Source organism: Oreochromis niloticus, linkage group LG17, assembly GCF_001858045.2.
Source record: "Oreochromis niloticus isolate F11D_XX linkage group LG17, O_niloticus_UMD_NMBU, whole genome shotgun sequence".
Lineage (NCBI taxonomy): Eukaryota > Metazoa > Chordata > Actinopteri > Cichliformes > Cichlidae > Oreochromis > Oreochromis niloticus.
In genome coordinates, this window is record NC_031981.2 from 18,591,227 (window position 1) to 18,604,712 (window position 13,486).

Sequence of the window (13,486 nt, forward strand, 5' to 3'; positions counted from 1 at the left end):
TTTAAACATTTTCACTTCAAAATGTTATCCACTTGCAAAGAAATGAACTCCTACTTTTGCAAAGACATGCATGTTTGTTAATAGTGTGTGATTGAATATTAACATGTTAATGTTCTTTTCCATTAGCATATTAGAAGGCAATGAGATAAACTGATGATTTTGGAAAGCATTGAAAAGTATAACATTCTGCCCATCGGGGATTCTGGATCACATCTGGTCACCTTCCAGTCTCCAGATGTGTGCTTAAGGCAATGTGAAAAAATCCACTTAACAATCAATTTGGGAAACTTGCAAACACTTTGCTGTCTCTGAAATGTTTATTTTCTATGACACCACACTTTGTCTTTTGCCTTGTCAACATTTGTCACTATAGCAGTGCGTATTACTGTACGTATGTACGCCTGTGTGGTGTCTAGACAGGAGAAGCCTAATCTATTTTCCATGTCCCCATCCGGTCCTGTTGGAGCCTTTGAATGGTAGATAAACAGAGCGGGGCTAAGGCTGAGGCTTCATCAAGAGGATTAAGTCTGTGAGTCTTATCTCCAGAGGAGCTTCTCTGCCTCCTCTTTCTCTTTCCCTTCCCAACAGGGGACTGGGGACTCTCACCACGCGCCTCAGAGTTCACCCCCAGTTCACACACTTTACTGTACAAACCGCTGCCATGAGCTCCAAATCGCTGGAATTCGAGTGAGCGCACAACTTAAAGTTGTGTGAGGATTCTGTCGCACCACAGGAGAAGTCCATTTACAAGTTGTTTTATTTTTTAAGGAGCAGATTAGTGTCAGCTGGAATAAACAGATACCCAATGCAAAAGATTAATTATGAAGAAGAAATGGAGCAAATATGATGAAGTAAGACAAAAATCAAATACAAGTATTAAAATATGTCGAGTCTGCTGAGGATGTGTTGGTTATGCAGGGACGCTGCCAGTGAGAGACTGCCACAGAGTCGAAAGTACAACATTTGAATATGAAAGAAAATGGAGCACAGAATGTACATTATCAATTTTAGAATGACTGAAAAAAAAAAACAGGAAAGAAAGCAAAGTAAGAAACGTAACAGATCATAATTGTGTTGGATTCAAGTGAATCAGTTTGTATGTGGAAAATCATAAGTGTTCATTTAGAATAATGAATAGCATACATATTTGGCTTATTGAACTAAAGAAGTGCATAATCAAAACACACACACACAACTGAGCCAATGAATCAGCCAAAGTCTAATATCCAGGATTTGTTTTTTTTCTATACACTGAATATATATGAGAAGATGCCAGATGTATTTGCATATTGTCTTGCATGCTTTACTGGTGATAATGACGGAGCAAGTGGTAGTTTTGCTTTGGTGATGTTTATTCTCGACTGAATGCCAATAGAGCAAAGGCACAGATAACTGTGATTTCCACAAATGGTAACCATGCGCGAGATGTGCTGCCAGCTCTAGTTCCTTCTCCTTTTCCTCGACTCCTGCTGTGGTAATCACCACTACCACCATCACCGACGTCAAAATGTTAAAATGGTCTTCATCCCTCTTCTGTAATTTTAATAAGGTGACAGGATTGAGGAAAGACAGACTCCTCTTTTTTTTTTTTAGGAGAAAGCTGCAATCTTAAGTTAAGGACTGTATTCACAAGCGAGGGTAGTAGTACATCCATTATTTCCATGTTTTTCTATTTACTGTGCAGTTGCGCAATCCATTTTGGAAGCATTTGCTGGAAGGGTATTAAGATTCTCACTCTAAATTTTTTGAGTTGTTAGGAGTGTCTAGGGGAGACAGAAGCGCTGTTCATCCAGTCACATGTAGCTCATGACAGCGAGGGCACAATGGCTAATGAGCAGAAACATCTTTTTAAACCCATTCGTCTCTTAAATCTGACATCATTAGCCATTTCCGGGTCCAAATGCTTATTCGGTTCCCATAGCCAAAAAAGTATTCTTGCTATCACAAGAATACAGGAAACTAAACAGCAGCAATGACTGTAAGGTTGTTGAAGTTGAGTTTGCTAGCATGTAATGGTATGTTACCTGGCAGCTAGCTACACAGCTAATGCAATCATGTAGCAAGGGAATGGCAGTGAAATGGCAGATCAAACTTCAGTCAAAAGAACACCTGAGATGATCCATCCACAACACGAGGTTAGTCATTCATATGCTGTTGGTGGTTTGGATGACTTGCTATGAAATATTTCTTATCCTGCGCTTAATGTCCACATTAAAATCCTAGTTAGCCTAGTCTTATTAGCCAGTGCTAATAAGAAACCCAGGAGGCTGATGTTGACCACGGATTAATTTTAGGGACTTGTTTACATTAAATAAAACAAGATACAATAAGCTACTATACATTAAAAAGAAAGCAGCCATAATGAGCAGGGCTTAAGACAGAGCCAATGTTTGCTGATAGGTGCATAGTGCTGTGAAAAAAAAAAAAGATTCTCAAAGTGAGTTCTTGCTGTACTTTTCGACTTTCACCCTTGGTCACAAGTTGTGGGTAATGTCCTAAAGAACAAAATTCAAGTGCAAGTAGCAAATTACTTGAACTAACTGAGTCGCTGACCTCAACTTTAGCAAGATCTCACTGGAGACATCCAATGGGATCCTGGAAATCCTCCTCATTTTCATCAAAATGGTCCAGATGAGGTTTTCCAGGAACACCTAAATGAGAGGAAACCTCGGGCATGTCAGCATCTGGGATAAGCACAAAAACAAATAAACTGATAGGGATAGGGCTACTGAGAGAACCGTTTAGCGAGCCCTTAACTCATTCCCCTCCCCTGTACCCTTAATGATGAGTTTAACACCTCAGTATATGTCTAGAAAGATGTGGTTTGATGAGTATTAGAATAGATCCACAGTTTCACCAAGCTAAGCTAAGCTGTATTGGGAAAGATTATCCTCAATAACTTCAAAATGCACACCCAGTCATCACCCAGTCAGCAACCCATTGTGAGTAAATATCTTTTAGCAGTTTAGTTGGAGACGAAGTTTAGTTTTTTATTTTCCTTTGGGTTTTTTGTTAATCACCACTGTGGATGATAGCCTTGCACTTACTTGCCAACTGGTCCTTGGTATTATTCAGCTGATTGTTCTGTGAGGCTATAATTCTGTGGATGGACTCACAACAATTTGGATGTCTGGTAAACTGCTGAAACATGTAGCATTTTCAGTGTCAGCATTTTTAGACACTTTGTTGCTGTTTCTTTTTGATGTTAGTTAAGAAAAATGAAGGCATTTTGGTTTTTGAACCTTCTTGGTGACCTGTCGAGAGATGTCGTATGGAGAGGCTTGACAGGATCGTTCCCTGGAAAAATATGTCTTCATGGGTTGCAGCCTGTATTTGTTGAATGAGGATGTCATACCTGCCTCCACATAGAAGAGCCTCACAATTTAGCTTTCAATCAGAGTGAATTCTAATGATATGCCAGTGATTCAGAACAAATGTGCAAAATCAGGTGTCACCTCACCTTAAGAGAGCAAAGACACAGACCCTTATAAAACCTGCGCTTGTGTCTCCTGCATTCAAAATGTGTTTTTGCCTCACTCCTGGACTTGCGTCTTGCATTATTTGTTTTTTCTTTTCAAAAGTTGGTCCAAAATACTGTCCTGTCGCTGCTAGTCTCTAATGATCCAAATTAAAAACTAAGCAATTTGTACTTACTCTTTGCAAATCATTGTATTAAGTTTAATTTTTATTCTGTCAGTTGGGCGAGCTGTGTGTGTGTGTGTGTGTGTGTGTGTGTGTGTGTGTGCAGCTTGTAGCCGTGAGGCAGCAGCTGACGATAATCTCTCGGAGGGGTCGATGTTGTGGTTGTCACGGCGATCTTCCCGGGGCTGATGTTGGCTGACGGCTGGTGTCACCATTGCTTTCCATCACTGGCCCTCTGACGGCTCTCATTTCATTCTGTGTGAGAGTGTGTGTGTGTCTGAGTGTGTGTCTACATGTGTCAGAGTGGTTTCCAGTTGGTGTATAACTGTGCTCGGGCCTGTGCGCGGGTTTGATCTCCCGTATAGCACAAATGTGAAGTTAAAGATACACTTTTTTTTCTTTTTTTGCTCACGGGATATCGTCATTTTCCTTTTAGACAGAGGGAAATTCATGTGGGATCAATAAACATGGAACTTATCCTGCGTGTTTTCAATTATTCCTCAAAGCATGAAGCTCAATAACACTACACGCCCTGGCCATCCGCTTCACTTCAGAGTTTGCCACCATGAGCTCCATGAGCTCATATTTATTTCTGTTCCGTGTAAAATAGCAGTTTGTCCGGCCTCAACAGTGAATGAATGAATAATAAACAAGTTCAGGAGTGCAATTTATTTTCTGTGATGAGTTTTCTGATTAAATTAGACAAGTTTGTTTCGCTCTCAGCGGGTTCATCTGCTTGCTTGCGTGTGTGAATGTTTCTATGTGTGTGCTTGACTCCCCGCCTGCCGATTTGACTTGCCTGCAGATGGCAATGTGTTACATTTCTATAACAGTCTCTCTCTCTCTCTGTGTGAAGCACAAGTGCTGCTGTTTCTCCTCCTGCAGCTCAGGCTGGTATGCAACTCCGCTTAAAGTCGTCACTGCTGAATGGACCGAGGGAGGAAAAAATGAATACGTACTTTGCATTTCAATGACCCGACTTTTCCTCGTTCGGCAACTTCATTTTAATCCCTTTGAATCATTCCAGGCAAGACAGAATGAAACTGGAAGTGAAAGAATATCTGTAGCCTGTAACATATTGTGATAGGGCCTTGTTAAAAGTGACATGCCATAATGTGAGGAAAAAAACTCAATAAACATTGCTGTCATCCTCTGCGGCTGGCTCCGTCGCGCTCTCTCTTTCTCGCCTTAATTCATCCCGAGTTGCGTCTCAAAGCTGAAAATTTGAGTGTAATTTTGAAGCTATGAGTGTTATACAGGTTGTCAGTGTCTGCGATGATCTGTCATCTCTCCACCAAGCTCATGCAACGCTGCATTTTCTCTGCAGAGAGGGAAGAAAAAGCTGATGGAGAGACAGAGACAGAGGGACCATATGGAGTTTTAGTTTTAGATTTCTCTCACAAATGCTTTTCTCAAACTGACTCATGTTGTTTTTATTACTCCTGACAGTAGTAAACAGCTGGTGCGTGTGTGTGTGTGTGTGTGTGTGTGTGTGTGGGATAGTCTGGATTTCTGTCTGCTGTGCGTGTGTGTGTATGTGTCTTTACATATACAGACATGGACATTATGCTTTCATACCTAAACCTGTGTGTGTGTGTGTGTGTGTGTGTCTAATCAGAATGCAGTCCACCACTCTGTTTATGGGCTATGCAGCGTGAGAAGTGTATGTAAGAGCCGATGCTACACACATAGCAGCCATGTCCAATTGAAATAGATTGGAGCCATGGAGGCTGGGTAATTCTGGGTGTGTATGCAGTCCTGCTGTAATCTTCGTACTCCACCACGCCTCGTCTGGTCGCTTTCTCTTAGTTTTTATACATAATGAGATCAATAGGTTTTTGGGCTCCTGCAGAAAACAGAATTGCAAAATGAAAGAATGAAAATTTGTCCTCAGATGTTGGATTTCTTTTTAAATATATAGGTTTTGTCCTCTTCTGTCTAAGCAGTAAATCAAGTTTATCTGTTCTCAGTTATTTTGGTGTCAGCAGATATTATTGCTTATGAACTAGACTTCTGTATTCTTTAGCAGCGCTCATGGCCTTGTGAGCGCCTCAAGGCACTTTATATTGTAAGGTAAAGACCCTACAAGGTGATTGGCTTTCAACCCAAAACCCAAAATTTGTCACACAATGAATGTGACTCAAAGCTGGCCAATTCAACATATAGCATTCAAAGATATCCTGATGTCAAATTCTGGCAATATCAAAAATGTTGTCATGGTCCGTTTTGAGTTTTGTGGATGTTTGGAGTTTTCTATAGCTTTAGTCTGGTTTATGCATCCCTGGTTATTCCTGCCTCCCTCTTGTTTCTGTGTGTGGCTCAGTATTGTCACTGTTTGTTTACCTTCCTGTCTCCCCCGTTCGTATGTCTTAGTCCTCGTCTTGGTGTTTGTTACTCCCAGTTTTATTTTGATAGTCTCTCATCTGTGTGTTGTGTTTAGTTTTTCTTCCCCTTATCTCACTAGCTGGATTCTGTTCTGTTCCCAGCTGTTTCCTCTCTCCCCAGTTACCTCATGTGTGTATTTAACTCCTCAGTTTCCCTCGTTGTTGTGTCCTCCCTTGCAGTTCTGCCCTCCTTGAAGATTTGTGGATGTGGTTTCAGTTACATCTTCTTTATTCTGTAAATTCTTCAGCAATAAAGCTGTTTTGTAATTTGCATTCCATTTTTCGGAGTGATATGAATGAGTAGATGAGCTCTTGCTTGCCTTTCTTTGCCCTGAGGGGGCCACAGCAGCTACTCAACCATAGCTTCCACAGCTGCATGCTGATGTGCATGTCTTGAAAAGTGCAAGTACACATCTGGAATAAGTTCAACACATGTTGTAAATACACAAAGTGATTGGTCGAATTAGGCCACATATATTATGATGTTTTAATCCTAGAAGAGGTGGGTGACACATTAGAGGCCAGAGTAAAGCTTCCTTAAGCATGAAATTTAAAAAAAACACACAAACAAATATTGCCATTGCCAGATTCAGATTCGTCCAGCTTGTAATGTTCTTATGCCACTGACCAGTGAAATCTGAGGTAAATAAAAGCAAAACCCTGGACTTGTTGATGTTCTTCAGGTTTATTTCCAGCTTTACTCTGAGAGCCAGTCTCCTACTACTACACCTTTCACCTGAACCAGATCTACGTGGACACATCTTAAAGCACTTTGGTGCATTCACACCCGTTGAGTGAGTTCCTGTGTCTTTGAGCTCTAGTTGAATGTAGAAGTACCCAGACTCAGATACGCAGCTGATGGGACTATGAGGGGTTTTTTTATCTTTCTCACTGATTGACAGGCTGAAGCTTATCGCCTCCCTTTGCTCCCTTCTTCCGACTCTCTCTGTCTTCCCTCTCTTTCTTCTTCACCATCTATTTACATCTAGGAGGACAGGCGTTTCAGGAATACAAACAGAAATGCTGTTCAAGTAGGGAGATGCTCACAGCTCATTTTTATTGATAGTTTCATTTGACCACATTCTGCAGCAACAGGTAATGTCTTTTTCAGACTGTCGGTAGTGATTTTATAAGAACTTTTACAGCATTAACTGTTAATCATGATGTTTATTAAAGTATCATTAAGTCACATCTATTAAGCATTAACCTGTTTTTCATTAGGTATGACAATGGATCGAACGTAACGTTAAAATGTCCATAAGACCGCAAGTATGTGCCTCATGTCCGCATCAACACTACTACACTGTATTCCATTATCAGTCAACAATGGATTGAATAGAAATGCAAAAAATAAAAAATAATGTACATCTGAAGAAGTTCAAACTATGATGACACACAGAAAAATAAGTTTGTGAAATGTTTTTTTATAATAAGACACAAAAAGTAACACAAATGTCCAGATACAGGACAGACATGAAAATAAATCCTAACTATACCTTAACATCACCTTTAATGCATTTGGTTATTGATATAACATGTTTATGCTCAATAAAAATGTTCTGACAGAAAGGCAGCAGAGCAGCAGGCCTTCAAAACACACAGACATGACCCACGCTTCCATTTGTCTGTGTGCTCAGCTAACGCTGTCGGCATTTGAGCTGCAAGTCCTTTCTTTATGAGTCCTGAGTGATTTAGCCCTGAGAAGCAGAGTGCTCTCTTAGAGCAGTCAGAGCCACTCAGCACTCAGTGGCAGACAAGAGGAATGGACGTTCAAGTGTTGCCTCTAAACCTCATACATCCAAACATTTCTCCAGTTCTCATTTTGATTTTTAAGACTAGAAGAAATACTAAAAACCTTGAACCTTAATAAACTATGGCAAGTGTTTGGAAACCATTCGTAAGGACAAGCCCTTTGGACGCAAAGTGCCAACACTCACATAATCATTTTAATTTAAAAAAAAAAAACCTTTGAAATGTTTTTCCAATTAGGATAAAGACTGAACCGGACAAGATCATTTACAGCGCACACATAAGAATGGCATATAAGACTGGAAGTGAAAGAAAATGGAAGAGAAAGGTCTACTTCTCACCTTCTGGGGATCAAGAGCGAAAAAGCAAAGGGCTTTATGCATGGTTGCTCGCTAGTGCTGCCTTCTTTAACCCTTCCTTTCTGTCTTACAGTTCTTAACAAACCTGTTAGACTTCATTAAAAAAAAAACCCAGAAAAACACAAATATGTTAGAAATCTGTCAAAAACTTGTTTAAACCTAAAAATTACATCTTTAGTAGGCAAATAGCAGCATGAGTTATATTATTAATATCCAAATCTGAGAACTCAGAAATGAATCGAGCGTAACGTTCAACTTCTAAAGTAAATTTTTCTGTTCAGGAATACGTAAATCATTTCGGTGGCATAAACCTTTTGAAGTACTTGTACGTCGTGGACAAGAATTTAAGCAAGTATCATTAAAATTCTGAAGATGGTGAGACGTTGTCACAACACAAATGACAGACTCGCCTTTTCAGCACTACACTGCAAATTTCAAAGTAACATTACAATACTGGGTGTAAGTAAGTACTGGCATTACACTGTTATTTTAGTCTGCCTACTCCAATCAACAGCAACAGCTTTGAACTGTTGATACTGTGCTATAATAGGCCTTAAAGTGAAATACTGTCAGCTGTTTCCTATAGAAGGCTGTGTTATTTTGTTCTTTCACAGCTATGTTAATCTCCATGAACAGCTTTTTACTGTAAAACATTCACTGCAAGTCCTCAAATATGTACCCTGAATTTAGATGACATAATATCACCATAGCCCCAAGTCCCCACCTCCTTCCACCATACAGCTGCAGACATACTGCTGTATTCAATATGTTAACAACTACTCACATCCGATTATAGACGTGATTAATCGGGACTCTCCACCCCTCAGTCTCAGTGGCTCATTTTTGGCTCAATCTTACCACTTTTCTGAGCCACATAAATGGTGGAAAGCATGGGACATGTCCACACCAGTCAAAGCTAACAAATAGCTATAATAACCATCTGCATCACAAAGGAAAAAGGACTGTATTATGCTGTAAAACTAAACAGCAGACTTTGTATCACTATTTGAATCACTCTTAAACCTATTAGCATTTCCAGTAATTGAAAAAACAGTACTTTATGTATTTTTACAGCAATTTGTTACAGTGTCTTGCAAAAATGATGCCTTATTATTTTATCATGTAAATATATTTATTTATAAAGATGTTTTAAGTAACTTTTAGCATGCAAGTGTTATTAAATAAAATATCTCTCTACACAATGACCTTATTAGCAAGACAACCTACTGTACTGATGTCTGATGAAAGCCTCGCAGTGATTGTTATATCAATTAATAACTTATTCAAATTACCTGAACTTGGTGCAGGTGTCATCCTTGTGACTTTTTTGTGCATTAGTTATGGAAGGAAAGTTAAGGTCAATGTTTTTTTTATTTTTCCCGTCGCTCGGCATCACAACTAACCTTCAGCACTCTATTATCTGAGTTTGGCCTCTTATCCAGAAGCATAGAAAGCAGCATTACAAGAGTAATTCAGTGCCACGAGGAGCGTGACTTTGCTTGTAGCATATTATATTGGATACACAATATACAGTACTCTATGTAATTATGCCATAAGAATTTTAATGGAAGTTGATTTAAGCCGCTTTTCACGCCAGACGACTGTGTAGAAATTAAAATTACATAGCATTTTATCCAGACCTGCACATTATTCACAGAAGAAAATCCTCTGAAATAAATGTTAAACCATTATGTGACTACTAGTCTTCAGCCTCTTCTTGCAAATCAAGGTCACTTCAGTAATAGTTTAAAAGACAGTGTCTGTTGATTGAGGTGGACCCTCCAAATTTGTCAATGCAGAATATCCAAAATATCTTCAGTATGTGCCTCATGATATTTTTTCCTTAAAGTTTCTTTTTATCCCATTTTACTGTGATGCAGGAATGGAGATTCTTTGAAGAAAGCCAGCTTCTTGATTTTAGAATTAGACCAGCAAATGACTTGATTCAGCAACAGTCACCTTCTCCCCCCACACAGCAGCAGGACGACACTATTTACCCATCAGCTAATGGCCTGTAGGTCAAGGGTGACACACTCTCACGTCTCTACTGTGCTCTTTCTCTCTGACCTCATCTCGTGGTCATTCGAGTAATGCTAGACGACCCCACTGGCATTAACTACACACGCGCACACACCGGGATACTGAATTATAAGCGTGCAAGCGGTTATATGGGGCACAAATATGTCAGACACACATTCTGATGCATGCCTGCCCACCTTGTGACGTATGAAACATTCATGCACACACACACATATATACAGCCAGAGATGCAGACCGTGGATGCATCCTCTTCATATATGCATGATAGGGAGATAAAGCTGAAAGGTCAATTCCATTAGACGATCACCTTTTAATGTCACAGTGCCTGCAAAGAGCAACTGCGATCCCCTCATCTCAATGTCAGATCACAGCATAATCACGTGGCAGCAAACCATCCCACAGCTCAGGAGCAGTTACTCACTGACGTCAGGATAGACCAATATAAGTCTGATGACAGTCAATCTTGGACGAAAATTGTCCTTTGAATCCTCAAAGACTCAACCTCGTGTGAATTTCGGGTTATCAAATGCATGTCCTGGTGCCATTTGATCTGTCAGAATGTAATAAGTTTGCAAAATAGGCGCTTAAGTAGATGCAAATAACACTACCGCACTTATGCAACACATAAACTAGGGATGCACCAACCCAACTTTTTACTTTGCTGCATAGAATTTGTTAATCTGTAATTGAGGGCATCAGCTGATGTCCGTCTGTATCAAAAATGAAAATAAAATGAATCCACATGGTTTTGTAAGAAATTACACACATAATGTGAGACCCGGCGCTTTAAGAAGACACCCCATAAGCACAGTGGAATTTGGTCCCAGTCCAACTTGAGCAGTGCTTAGGTCAGAAAAATGTGTGATCCCATGGTCCTAGTGCTATTCCACTAATCCAGGTTCTGCTTAATGCTATCATTGTTTTTAATTTAGCAGATGTTGCATAAATAAATATAAATATGGCATTCATAGTTTCAAAAGCATTCTAAGGCTCTAAGAAAACTCTTGTACTTTTGTCCTTTAAACGATACCTGTACTGTTGTCAGTGTTACCCACCTTCACTATGTAGATGTTGCCTGTTTTAATGCCATTTTCTGGCAGCCTACGTGTTGCCGTGGATGATTGGCTAGCCCCCTGAATGGCCCTGATTGGCTGATGTCAGACTGAATTTGCTGAGGCTAATCTCCCTCAAAAAACACAGACCAATACACATCTTTAGACACGCCCACACACACATACACACAAACAGCCACGGCTGCGTCACACACAAAACACACACACAAACACAGGTGTTTTCTCTGTATGCCCGCCACATTGTCTGAATGTTAATTACATGCAGAAGGCATCTGGGCCCGTCCATTGCTAATCCTCTTTTAATTATATGTGTCCTCACAATGACACAAGGTTTACAATGGTGATTACAGCCATATTAGACATAGTGGAAAATAGGTAGGAGGTGTCAGGGGAAATGACAATCGTGATAAAGCAAATAAGAGTGCTTGTTTGTCCGTGCCATGATGTAGAGATAGTGATGGTGTTTTGTTCGTGTGTGGACGTGTTTACTCGATGCGCAGATTTCTTCATTTTAATCTCTTTCACGAAAACATTAACAAACATAAGCTGTACACACATTTGATATAATAACAAAATAAATATTTTGTTATGAAGATGTGACGTTACACATTCATTCATGGACCATCCATCCTAAATAAAGCTTCAAATTTCGCGCGGTGGGGTGCAAGACTATCAGCTATCAGAGAAACAGGAAAAAACCCAAAAACGACATCTCAGACTCTGCAGGCCTCAGAATGTTAAGTCTTCAAGTTAATGACAGTTCAGTTAGAAAAATGGCTTGTTTGGAAGACTCTTGTGTCTAAAACGATAATGCTAGCATAGTTTAGCTTTGCAAAAGAGCATCTAAATGAAGCAAAAGACTTCTAGAACTATCTCATTTGGACAGATGAGACCAAAGTTGAACTGTTTAGCTGTAATTAACGGTTTCATGTTTGGCCCAAGCCACACACATCTTCAACCGCCTCATACCAGCTGTCAGCTCGGTAGTAGAGAGGTACGGTGGCCCTGAGAGGCCAAACGGACTGCAACTTCAGAAAACACTTGCAAAAAGAAAAATGCTGCAAAAAGAAAAACGCTGCAAAAAGAAAAACACTTGCAAAAAGAAAAATGCTGCAAAAAGAAAAACACTTGCAAAAAGAAAAATGCTGCAAAAAGAAAAACACTTGCAAAAAGAAAAACGCTGCAAAAAGAAAAATGCTGCAAAAAGAAAAACGCTGCAAAAGCAGACAAAGCACAACGGAAATAGGAAAAAAGACAACGGAAATGTTTCTGGGGAGACAATACCCGGACGGACCAGTTGCACGAACCAAAACATGCTAACAAGTGCACTGGGAGACACTTCAAAGAAGTGGAGCGGCCAAAGAGTAAACTTTCAAAAGTAAGTTCTGAATATTATGTCACTTATTTATGTGCAAATGTTTAATAATGAGGAACATTAAAACATTACTGTTGGCCACATGCCGGCAAAGTTATGTGACATTAGCGATGTTTGTACTTTCAGCATTTACTTTGTTTTAAAGCCTTTACTTTATACGCCGTTAGATAGTCGACCTTAATCTTACAGAGAATCTGATGATTTTGTGGATAATTAAAGTCAGTCATATATCCACAAACACAACAAGCTGAAAGTCAGTGATGCTGCTCGGTTTGCAGTCCTGAATATGACGGCACAAGCAGGATTCACTGCACTGTTAATGTTAGCTATGTTATATTGCTGCCTCTGTTCGGTGGTGTCGAGCCAAACGGACTTTAACGTGTGTTTGAACGAGCTGACGGTTCACTCGTTAAGCTGAAAGAAAGATGCTTTAATCACAGGAGTCACACATGTGTCCACTGGACCATCTGGGAACTCTTCTTGTTTAGCACTCGTAATAACACAAACACTAAATCCTCCTTCTCTTGTGCTGTTTTGTAGCAGTGTGTACACCTCAGACTGTCACCTGTCTGTCTGTCCTGCACTCTCTCTCTGTTTCTTTCTCTCTGATTGTGGAATAAAAGTATGAACATGTATTTATAAGTTACACTTGTGTTTGAATCCTGCAGCTTATCACACATTTGATTTCCATGTGTGACGACTGCAAGTGTCCAGAGTGAGGACAGACTGAGGGACCCACTGCTGCACATCATCTGTGAGGCTTTGCACCCCTGATGATCCACCAGGACAAACTCAGCAGTGTGTGAGGAAGAGGAGGAGGAAGAGCCAGCAGCAGCTGACAGATGGAGAGAATAGACAGACTGT